The sequence below is a fragment of the Phocoena sinus genome, chromosome 12, assembly GCF_008692025.1.
Source record: "Phocoena sinus isolate mPhoSin1 chromosome 12, mPhoSin1.pri, whole genome shotgun sequence".
NCBI lineage: Eukaryota > Metazoa > Chordata > Mammalia > Artiodactyla > Phocoenidae > Phocoena > Phocoena sinus.
In genome coordinates, this window is record NC_045774.1 from 54,067,289 (window position 1) to 54,079,646 (window position 12,358).

The 12,358-nt window shown below is 38.4% G+C and overlaps 1 protein-coding gene across 3 annotated transcripts in view; it reads right to left on the reverse strand.

Annotated features, from left to right (window-relative positions):
* LIN28B (lin-28 homolog B) overlaps positions 1-12,358 on the reverse strand; it is a 116,261-nt gene that overhangs the window by 4,344 nt on the left and 99,559 nt on the right. The window lies entirely within an intron of this gene.

Here is a 12,358-nt window from a genome sequence, read left to right on the forward strand (position 1 = left end):
CTTTTATTATTCTTATATCCAAACACCTAAGACTATAAGCCAACTAAACAATAAAAACATTTTAATAACGTTAACTTTTATATATTTTTCCTAAGTACAATGGTAAAAATATTGAGTTTTCAAAAATATTGGTTAGTAGTGAATTATGTTTATTAAAAAGGGGTCTTATGGAACAAATACATATTTAACACCAGAATAATTTTTTTAACACCAGAAAATCTTTCATGTGTATCTTTTGAAATACAAAAGCCAGTATCCCCCCTCAATTACCTTAACTCATGCTAAAAATAAAATAATCTATCCACAGCAGGGCTGAACACACTGTTAACAGAATTAAAATGATAATAATAGGAATAATACTGAGGTTCAATTTATTAAGAGTTTACCATACTCCAAACATTGTGCAAAAGGATTTTTTTTTAATTTATTTTATTTTTATTTTTCGGCTGCGTTGGGTCTTTGTTGTGGCACGCGGGATCTTCGTCGAGGTGTGCAGGTTTTCTCTCTCTTGTTGAGGCACGCGAGCTCTGTAGTTGTGGTGCGCGGGCTTAGTTGCCCCATGGCATGTGGGATCTTAGCTCCCTGACCCAGGGATCGTCCGCTGCGTTGGAAGGAGGGTTCTTTAGCACTGGACCACCAGGGAAGTCCCTAAAGGTTTTTAATATGTAATATAAAATGGACTCCTCCCCCAAATCCTATGAACTAGGTACTAAATATCAACGTGTTGATGAGAAAATTAAGACTCAAGAGAGTATACAGAGAAGGAAATTTGAATTGAAAATAATAAATTTCACTTGCATTTTCATTATATAAAAACATTATACCCAACGATACTGATGTAAATTTTATTATGTAAAAGTCTAAAAACATATAATAAGGGTCCTGAATTTAAAACGCCAACAAACACACAGATTTGAAGTAGATTTTTCTCGAGACTTGGGTTACTATTCTGTCACTATGGTGTGCGGAAGTGAGCTTCTCTCTTTGAGCTGTTCCATCTAAAGGCTGTAACTACTAGTCCAGGTCAGACTTTTCACTGCCAAAGCCCAGTTATTTCCCCCTACCTCTCTTGTAATTTCTATGTTGAAAGTTTTTATCTAAAAAAAACCAAAAATCAGTAAATAATTTTTCCATTTTCCTTGATCATATGTTTAAGACCGTAAATTGGAACTTCAGGTTGATATGCTATAATCAGAGCTATCAAACTGACTCAGTGAAATTCCAGCCAAAATAAAGAAAATAAATTCCAGTCATTGTGGTTATTAGCCCTTGAAGCCACACTGTGATGTGAACAATTTATTGAGGCCGTGAAATAAATACTGCAGTGAGATTCTATTGGCTGGAGCAAATGTAAATTGCTCTTGGAGGGAAATTTGACAGCACGTTTCAAAATATTAATATGCATACTCTCTGAGCCAGCAACTCTAACGCTAGGAATTTGCCCTACAGGAATATTCATTGATAAGCATAATGATTTGGGTACTAAAATATTATCTACAGTATTCTCCATACTGGTAAAAAATAGAAAAATTAAGTGGTAATAATACCACCAACAATAATAAATACTTATAGTCAAAACCAGGTAGTCTGGCTACAGAGTTTTTGCTCTTTACCATTGAGCTACAAATATGTGAAAAGGAAAAAGGAAATTAAAGCCCACATATACTGAGAAACACTCTACAGATATTGAAAGGAATGAAGTAAAAGAATTTTTTTTTAAATGAGGTAGATCTGGGGCTTCCCTGGTCGTGCAGCGGTTGAGAGTCCGCCTGCCGATGCAGGGAACACGGGTTCGTGCCCCGGTCTGGGAAGATCCCACATGCCGCGGAGCAGCTAGGCCCATGAGCCATGGCCGCTGAGCCTGTGCGTCCGGAGCCTGTGCTCCACAACGGGAGAAGCCCCAACAGTGAGAGGCCCGCGTACCGCAAAAAAAAAAAAAAAAAAAAAAAAAAAAAAGAGGTAGATCTATATGTATTGACATGGAAAGATCTCCAAGCCAAATTAAGTGATAAAAGCAAACCACGGAATAATAAAAGATGGTGTAATCTCATTTATGTTTCAAAAACACTATATATGATTATAAGTAAATATGCATTTTTAAATGCATGGAAAACCACTGGAACGATAAACAGTACATTAACAGTGGTTACATATGGAGAGGATATAGGTAAAGGTGAAGGTGAACTTACATTTTTACTCCCTAAATTCTTGTATAGTTTCTTTTTTAAATAACCAGAAAATTTATAGTTTATGTAATTGAAAAAGGAAAAAGAGCAATTATAAAGCTGCATTTCCATTTTATAATTTGACCTTCATTATTATTGTCAGTCATCTAACAGTTAACCTGTACATCAGCGATTCTAGAATCACCTTGTAAGCTTTTTAAAAAATACTTATGCCTGGGCCCTACTCCAGACCATTAAATCAGGATCTTTGAGGGCAGACCCCCAGGCATCAGTACTTCTTAAAAAGCTTCCCAGATGATAGTGAGCAGCTACTTGAGAACCACAGCTGTCTACAGACCTGAGTTTACCGCCGCCGACAACCTAGACCAAGAGAGAGCGCTTTGTAATCCCAACCACAAGGAATGTGGTTCAAAACAGAACACTGAATAGTCCCCAAACACTGTTTCAACAGTTCATCGGTGCCTTGAAAGGAAGGAGGAAGGAAAGAAGAAGGAAAGAAGGAAGGAAGGAAGGAAGGAAGGAAGGAAGGAAGGAAGGAAGGAAGGAAGGAAGGAAGGAAGGAAGGGAAGGAGGGAGAGAGGGAGAGAGGGAGGAAAAAGGTGTGTGTAGATCTTGTTTCTTTACTGAAAACTAAAAATGATTCCCTGAAACTTCTAGCTGTAAGCACAAAAGCCCACAACTTTTTACCATCACTGATTCCTGCTTATTTTGGAAGGAAAACATTGCAAAAATCTACTGAGTTTAGCTTCACAAGTAGTTTCTCTGTTTTTGAGGTTATTACTCAGTTCTTAGTTCATCAATCAAGGATGGGTTCAATGGAGAGGCACCCATGTCATCAAAACGGGTGATAATTTACAGCTCTTGAATCAATTGCTCCATTCTCTAAACTTCACCATCATTACCAATTAACATTTATTGATTTCCCATAATAACTCTTTTAATTCTCCATCTTCTGTTGCCTCCATCTACAGTAATTCTCAAAACCATATAAACTTATTTCCTATAGAGATACTCCTGCAAACATTTCTAATGGCCAAATTCTTCTGTCTGTTACATACAAATGAATATAAACATAATAAAAAGATCTCTGCTTTTTATAAAATCTGTTAGCCATGGAATTTTTAAAACCTCTAATATTTAAACTACATTTCACCTAAAATAGCACCATTAATAAGGTTACTACTGCCCACTCTGTTTTTTAAACTAAGAGAAAAATAAAAGTACATAATGGATGGTTTAAAATCTGCTTATTAGTTAGACCACCCTAAGGATTGGTTTTCAAAATTATTTTTAAAAAGCAAAATTTAGTCAGTATAACTGCCATTCAGTTCTTTCCGGTGAATAACTGCTAGATGTTTGGATGGCTCTCTATGGCCTAGTGTTAGTCATAGTAAGCAAGGGTCAGTCTGATGTGGATGGAACTAATGTGAACTCAGAACTCGAAGCTGCTGGCAGAGGAAATGAATACTCTGTGCCTCCTCCAAACCTCAGTGCTCAGACCATTTACTAAACTGATATGGGGTTTGCACTGAGTTCAAAGGGTATTTTTTACTTACCAACTACTAACCTCTTTTATCATCCGGTTCTATGATGTGCTATTACCTAGATACCTTGCCTATCAGTGGGGACTCACTGCTTATAATACCCATGCAATCATTTTCATAAACTCAAATGAAAAACAGAAAAAAAAAAACCACTTAAGAATATCTACAATGAGTACAACTTTGTACTAGATACTAATAAAATGTATGTGCATAGTTGGCTGGATGGTAATATATACATACATATGTGTATATGTATGTATATAAAATCTTGTTTGATGTCTTTGCCTGACTGCTTTTTGGATTGTCTTATGTTTATTAGTTTTTGGACACTCTCTCTGATTAATGCCATGGTCTGTCATCTGTATCATAACACCAGCTAAAAATGCCCCACAGTATCTTGACAACCAGCTAAAATATAGTAATAGTTCTATTCACAAACCTTTCATCATCTTATAAAAACAAGAAGATAAGATGGAAAAATGTGGGGGACAGATGTGATGAATGGTGGTGCAGGGTCAAGAGAAGTAGGGATGGAACATATAACAGTTTTTAAAGAGTAGAGGACATGAAAGGGAGAGAAATCACTGGAGGAACTGGGGAAAAGGGAGCCTTTTTCATGTAAGGGCCCTTCCACCACACGGAAGGCATCAGGCATTTTTGTATTTCATTCCATTATGTTTAAAAATAGAGTCAGAAAGTAAATTGGGAGATGCCTGGGAGTCGGGGGTGGGGAGGGGAATGGGAAGTTAGTGTTTAAAAGGGATAGAGTTTCAGTTTAGGAAGGCGAAACATTCGGGACATGGATGATGGTGAGAGTTGCACAACAATGTGAATGTACTTAGTGCCCCTGAACTCTACAGTTAAATATGGTTAGAAAAATATGTTTCATATTATGTGACTCTTACCACAATAAAAAAACATTAAAAAAAATTACTTGTAGGTTATTCAGCAATTCCACGGAACAATAATCGTTTGTTGAGAATTTGCTACTTTGCACCACAACTTGAGAAGGCGTATAATAATGAATTCTAGGTCATAAATTAAATCTGTATTTGAAATAGAAATGTTATCTCTCTTTTAGGTGACAAACGACATCCCACACAGGTAATCCCTTCTGGCTAATGGAAAAGTTGAAAAAACAAGGAGAAAAACGGACTCAAATACAGATAACTTAATGCTTTCCAATTTCTTGGGAGGAAAAGCAGTTTGTTATAAAATAGGACCCAATCTTACATGCAGTGGGCACTCTGCCAGCACGGCTTGCATGATCCCAACACAGCTAGGGAGGAGTGTCCAGGTCAGGACGACACACACACACACAAAAGCCACATGTATTTTTGAAATGGCAGTGTTACAACTATCCAAACTGCTGGTTTCTTGCTGGAACCAAGGTCAGTGTATCTACCATATTTGATCATATTGACCTTTAAGGTACAGTGTTTTTAGAAGGTTAGTGCAGGTATTAAATATGAAGGAAAGGGCTTCCCTGGTGGTGCAGCGGTTGAGAGTCCGCCTGCCGATGCAGGGGACATGGGTTCGTGCCCCGGTCCCGGAAGATCCCACATGCCGTGGAGTGGCTGGGCCCGTGAGCCATGGCCGCTGAGCCTGTGCATCCGGAACCTGTGCTCCGCAATGCGAGAGCCAACAACAGTGAGAGGCCCGTGTACCGCAAAAAAAAAAAAAAAAAAAAAAAAAAAAATATATATATATATATATATATATGAAGGAAAGACATTCAAAATTTAACTTATCTTGAGATGGTTGAAATTAAGTATTTACTTAGATGGAAGAATCAGATTATAATAATCTGATTACAGCAATCTGGAAATGTTGGTTCATTTATCTGTCACAGCAGCCTTGCTTGAAAACATAAAACCCCAGGGCTGCTTGGTTTCCACCACACCATTTCACATTCACCATTGTCACAGGTGTGACATCTGCTGTAAATAAGCACTGGTTTGGCCCGAAGGACAATTCCACTACTGCTTTTGTGTCAACTTTTATAAATGTTTTTTCTTGCTCATCACATGATTTCTTTTAGGCTCTGGCTCAGGAAAACAGCCTTATTTTTAGGGTTGACATTTTTTCACAAATCATTCTAAAGTGATCTTTCTCCTTATGTTGTACATTGAATTTTTTCATTATTAAACATTTGGTCAGAGGCACAAGAAATTTTAAAAGACAAATTTCATTATGATTACTTGATAGGTGAAACAGTAATTTGTAATCTAGAGAAGTAGATGTAAACATCAAAACAATATATGAGAAAATTTAAAAACATAGTAAGAATACTTAAGGGTTAAAAAACCTTAGGTATTCAAATGAGGACTGCACAATTAAAAAGTGACTCGCTCACGTTTTGTTACACACACCTCCTCCATTAAAGCACAGAAGGAAGAGATAGCATGAGAAATTTCAAAGGAAAGAATGATGTATAGAGGTCAAGAATCAATTTTAGTGGCATGACTGATGAACTGCACAGAGGAAGGTTAGATAACAGTTCCAGATTTATGCTGGTTATTTGCAAGCTGGAAGCAAAAAGAGGGCTGGATTAAAAGATGCAATCCTGGGGCTTCCCTGGTGGCACAGTGGTTAAGAATCTGCCTCCCAATGCAGGGGACATGGGTTAGAGCCCTGGTCCGGTAAGCCCGTGCACCACAACTACTGAGCCTATGCTCTAGAGCCCGTGAGCCACAACTACTGAGCCCTCGTGCCACAACTACTGAAGCTCGCACTCCTAGAGCCCGTGCTCTGCAACAAGAGAAGCCACCGCGATGAGAAGCCCGCACACCGCAACGAAGAGAAGCCCCCACTCGCTGCAACTAGAGAAAGCCCGTGCACGGCAACGAAGACCCAATGCAGCCAAAAATAAATAAATTAAATAAATTAAAAAAAATAAAGATACAATCCTAGTTTTAGCCAAATGAGTTATTGTTGTTGTTGTTATTTAGCCAAACTGGTTATTTAAAGCTTTGATGTTACCATGGCTTAATTACCTCTGATGCCAGTAATAATGCTGGTAGCATTTGAGTTTCTGTGAAAAGAGTGTTAAAACAACTCCCTATTGTTGTATTAGTGAATTAATATTTTTACTATTAACACTGAATTGTTGCTATATTCCTGAATTAAGAAGGACTATGTGTAAACTTTCCACTTTGACAATGTTTATATGAGTAGCATTAAAATATATTTATAGAGGACCTGTCGTCCTAGAGCACGCTGCTTGGTGTGATCTACCCAAAACGTACCCTCAGGATTAATTCATGTGCAAGATGCAAAAGAAGACTGCGCCAAACCACCTCTATCTCTACAGCTACTCAGGAATCAGAAGGAGTTAAAACTATTCTGCTGAAATCACCAAGGAAAGGCTTCTAACAATCGATAAATTTGATCTCCCATTCCAGCACCAGCTACTGCTGAGGAAAATGAAGTACAGATGAGATGTAAATGACCTCTGTTCACTTCCCCCTCTAGCCCAATTGGTCTTCCTGTGACTGGATATATATTGCTCTTTACCAAGAATCAGCAGTTCTTAAATTGTTTACCATGTACATACATAGGTAGGCAAGCGAAAGCTGAACAAGGAAAATTGCTACTATGTTCAGATAACCTCTATAAACTGTGATATTGTCTCCTCTCTGTGTAGGTCTCATCTTGAAAATTAGAGCCATGTCAGGTATTCTTGGCCTCATGGCTACTTCTTTTTTTTCCCTCCTTACTGGCTGCAGTTGCCCTTCACATCATCCCAGCTTTTCATATGACTAAAGATTGATGGTCAAGCTGCTAAGGCATCCTTGCAGATCTTTCCTCTCATCACTGATTCCTTAAGGAATTTTGTTTCCCTACTTGAGCATTTTAAGGCTGTGACTCTGTGAACACACAGCCACTAGTATAAAAAGAGACAGCTGTGGAGCTGAGGATGGAGGTAAAAACTGAAGGTAGGTATGAGAAGAGCAGATAGGTCCTTGGGCGGAGCCAAGCCATGTCCAAATACTCTTAATAAGTGCAAACCATTAGGACTAGATTCTACACATTAACCAATTTATGTGTGCATTTCTATAAGCCAAACTATGGCTTGCCTTGAATACAATTCCTTTAGTATTTGAACAATGGAGTTTTCATCTCCTTTGGTCATCCTTTAAATTTGGCTGGTAAAGTTTACATGAAGAATTTGGTTTTCTCTCAGTGGGATGAAAGGAACAAAGCCACTAAAGAATTTTTCTGTGTTTCTCTAACAAAAAAAAATTTTTTTTTTTGGCTGTGCTGCATGGCTTGCAGGCTCTCAGTTCCCCATCCAGGGATTGAACACAGGCCAGAGCAGTGAAAGCCCAGAATCCTAACCACTAGGCCACCAGGGAACTCCCTAACAAAAAAATTCTTGACAAATATCCTGGTAGGTGTGGTGAAAGGAGGTAACCTTCTTTGGATGATACTTGATCTTGAAACTCTAAAAATGTATGTATTTAGGGGCTTCCCTGGTGGCACAGTGGTTGAGAGTCCGCCTGCCGATGCAGGGGACACGGGTTCGTGCCCCGGTCCAGGAAGATCCCACATGCCGCGGAGCGGCTAGGTCCGTGAGCCATGGCCGCTGAGCCTTCGCGTCCACAGCCTGTGCTCCGCAACAGGAGAGGCCACAACAGTGAGAGGCCCGCGTACCGCAAAAAAAAAAAAAAAAAAAATGTATGTATTTAGAAAACAAAGAAACATTGAAAAATATGAGAGCTACCAAGTGGCAAAGTGTTATTTATCACACTTGAGTGTGAAGTTCTCTTTATATGTTTTATGTTTATAATTTAATTGAATATAACATATGTGTAAGGAAAAAGTTGTGCTTCCCTGGAAACTGTGCACTGCCTAGACCTAGCATTCACAATTATGGATTATCTGATTCTGATTGTATGGGAGTTATCTTACAGCTCTTTAAATCACCGATAATTGCAAAGTTATTCTTGCCCGTAGAGTAGCAAATTCTGCCCTGTCAGGTTCAATTTACTTCCCTTTCCCATGTGGAAAAAAGCTAGTGTTGCTTCCATTTGCATAATTTCAATATTCCTCAACTACAAATGTGTCTGTTCTTTGGATTCTCCTTTGAAAAGGTTGTAACATCTGCTTGTTTCCCTCATTTGAGTTAAATAAAATCTTTAACACTTGCTCATTTTATATCTGTATGAGAGTCATGATGTTACCTTTTTTGAAAACTGTCCTATAATTCTCATACAATAAATCTATCCCAGAGAAGCCACCGCATGAGATGCAAAGATCATTATGACATTATGATGACTTTGTTCTTTAAGCACATAACATCTAGAAAAGAGATCAGATAAATGCACAACTAACTTTAATTCTCAGGGTTATCGGACCCAATTTACGTTTTTGTGTTTCTTCTCAGTGATCTTATTTTTCTTATACCTTGAAACACTCTGCTCTTTCATAATCCTGGGAATTACACCCAACTATGCTAAGGAGCTGAAAATAGTATGAAAATTTAATTTTTTCCACAGAAGACATACAAATGGCCAACAGATACATGAAAAGGTGCTAATCACTAATCATCAGGGAAATGTAAATCAAAACCACAATGAGATATCACCTTACACCTATTAGAATGGCTGTCATCAAAAAGAGAAGGGAGAGCTTCCCTGGTGGTGCAGTGGTTGGGAGTCCGCCGGCAGATGCAGGGGACACGGGTTCGTGCTCCAGTCTGGGAAGATCCCACATGGCGTGGAGCGGCTGGGCCCGGGAGCCACGGCCGCTGAGCCTGCGCGTCCGGAGCCTGTGCTCCGCAGCGGGAGAGGCCACAGCAGTGAGAGACCCGCATACCGAAAAAAAAAAAAGGACAAGGGATAACAAGTATTGATGAGGACATGAAGAAAAGAGAACCCTCGTGCACTACTGGTGGGAATGTACATTGGTGCAGCCACTGTGGAAAACAGTACGGAGAGTCTTCAAAAAATTAAAAATAGAACTACCATAGGATCCAGCAATTCCACTTTTGGGTATAGACCCAAGGGAAACGAAATCCTTATCTTGAAAAGATATCTGCACCCCCATGTTCACTGTAACATTATTTAAAATAGCCAAGACGTAGAAACAACCTAAGTGTTCATCGATGGATGAATGGATAAAGAAAATGTGGCATTTTTATATACACAATGGAATATTATTCAGCCATAAGAAAGAATGGAATCCTGCCATTTGCAACAACATGGAAGAACCTCAGAGGCATTATACTGAGTGTAATAAGTCAGACACTGAAAGACAAATACTTATATGTTGAATCTAAAAAAAAATCAACCTCATAGAAAGAGAGAATAGAAAAGTGGTTGCCAGGGGTTGGAGGGTGGGAGAAATAAGGAGAGGTTGGTAAAAGTATACAAACTCTCAAGCTGTAAGATGAATAAGGTCTGAGGATCTAATGTATAACATGGTGACTTCAGATGATAATATTGTACTGTTTAACTGAAATTTGCCAAGAGAGTAGAACTTAAATGTTCTTACAAAAAAAAAAGATAAAGATGTGAGGTGATGGACGTGTTAATTAACTAGATGGGAGGAATTCTTTTGCAGTGTATACGTATATCAAATCATCACAATGTACACTTTAAAATCTTACAATTTTACCTGTTGACTATACTTCAATAAAGCTGGGGTGGGGAGGGGGTTTAGAACTTCAGGCCACCTTAATGCTTTTTCTTTTCTCTCATATTTTATATAACTTTCCTACTTCCCAATTCACTATGCTGGAAACTCGCTGAAACAAAGGTCAGGAAACTTCAGCACTTGTTTTTAGCTCTACTACTAACTAACTCTCCAACTCACTTTGCAAGATGGTGCTAAGACTTGAATTCTCTTGATTGTCTCGCAATTTAAACTGTCTGTGATCTTGGTATCTCTCTACCCTCACAACTCAGCCTGATTTTATAACTTTATCTGAGAAATATTTGCCAGTCCCACAGTGGGCAATGGGAGGTAGAAGAGACCCAAATTTATCTAGAGTTGGGGTTGGAAAGGTAGATGGTGGGGAGGGACAAAAGTATGAGGAGGACAAGTTTTCTCATAAAAGCATTATTGAAACGAGTTGGTCCAAGCTGGGAGGAGAGGCACCTGAGACCAAAAGCAACTCAGAGAAAGAAAAAACAAGGGGGGGGGGGCAGATTTTAAATACCTAGATGCAATAGTCTAGATCTTCTCTAATTTTATAACCCTAAGTATCAGTTATGCTACATGTTCATTTGGAATTGAGATTATATAAATCATTACTCAATTGCCCCATGCAATCCTGGTGTTCAAAAAACTGTTTGCAGAGAACTTAACCTGCTTAACATTATTTTGACCTGCCTCCAGAGAAATCTATTAATTATACAATTAAATAATTTTCTGAAACTGGCAAATAACCATATTGAATTTAAGGCTTTCACAGAAAAAAAAAAGAAAATTTAAAAATGATGTGATCATCTAGAGGGATGATAAAATAGTGAAATAAATCATCGCTATTTCATCATCCTTGTTATTGCATTGCCCAAAGTTTCGTCTGATCTTTCCAGAAGGTATAAAAGACATCAGGAGGGCTCCCCTGGTGGCGCAGTGGTTGGGAGTCCGCCTGCCGATGCATGGAACGCGGGTTCGTGCCCCCGGTCCGGGAGGATCCCACATGCCGCGGAGCGGCTGGGCCTGTGAGCCATGGCCGCTGGGCCTGCGCGTCTGGAGCCTGTGCTCCGCAACGGGAGAGGCCACAGCAGTGAGAGGCCTGCGTACCGCCAAAAAAAAAAAAGACATCAGGAGACAGGACTTCTGTTGTCTTTTTCTTTTTAACTCTTCATTGAACACAGTTGAGAATTCAGAAATTTTCATTTTCTGTCCATAACAGCAAAGAGAAGAAAATGACAGAAGTTATTTCACAATTGTTAGATGAAAAAGAACACAAATACAAAAAGACAGACAGTAATACTCCAGACTCTAATGATGATGATAAAATTAATCATATAAGCTAAATCTCAGATTATGAGTCTTCACATAATATATCCTAGAAATGTATTTTATCAAACTCAAGAATCAATGAGTAAACAATATATTTCTATGGACAGAAAGGAAATCTGTTATTCAGTTAGTCCTTCAAGGAGAACGTCATCATGCAGTATTTTTTTTGACAAGGTATGTTTACTAAAAAGGACATGTAACAGGATGCTTTCACCTTTTATCAAGCTTGTGCTAGGGAATTTACTTGATATGATTCATAAGTAGATAAATGCTGAAGGCACTGACTGAAAGGAGATAAACAGCACAGAAATGAAAAAGCTCATTGAATTGATCATTCTAATCAATATCTAAAATGAAAATATTTTGTTGCTACTGACGAGGAAAATTACCACCCTCTCTTCAACAAAATTACGAGCCATAAGTTTTCAAAGCACTGTATTTTGATGATAGAAGTGCAAGAAAAACCAGAGGTAATAAAAAGCTGGACTCTTAGAAATATATTTGAAATCTAGATCATTATTTATAAGATGGCTATGCTCCCGGCTCAGCTATGAGCAATTACTTTCATTCAAAGGATATTGCCAATTTTGGATGTGTATATCTTTTTTTTTTTTTTAACAAGGGTTTTTATTTTTGCCAGTCTGACAGGTG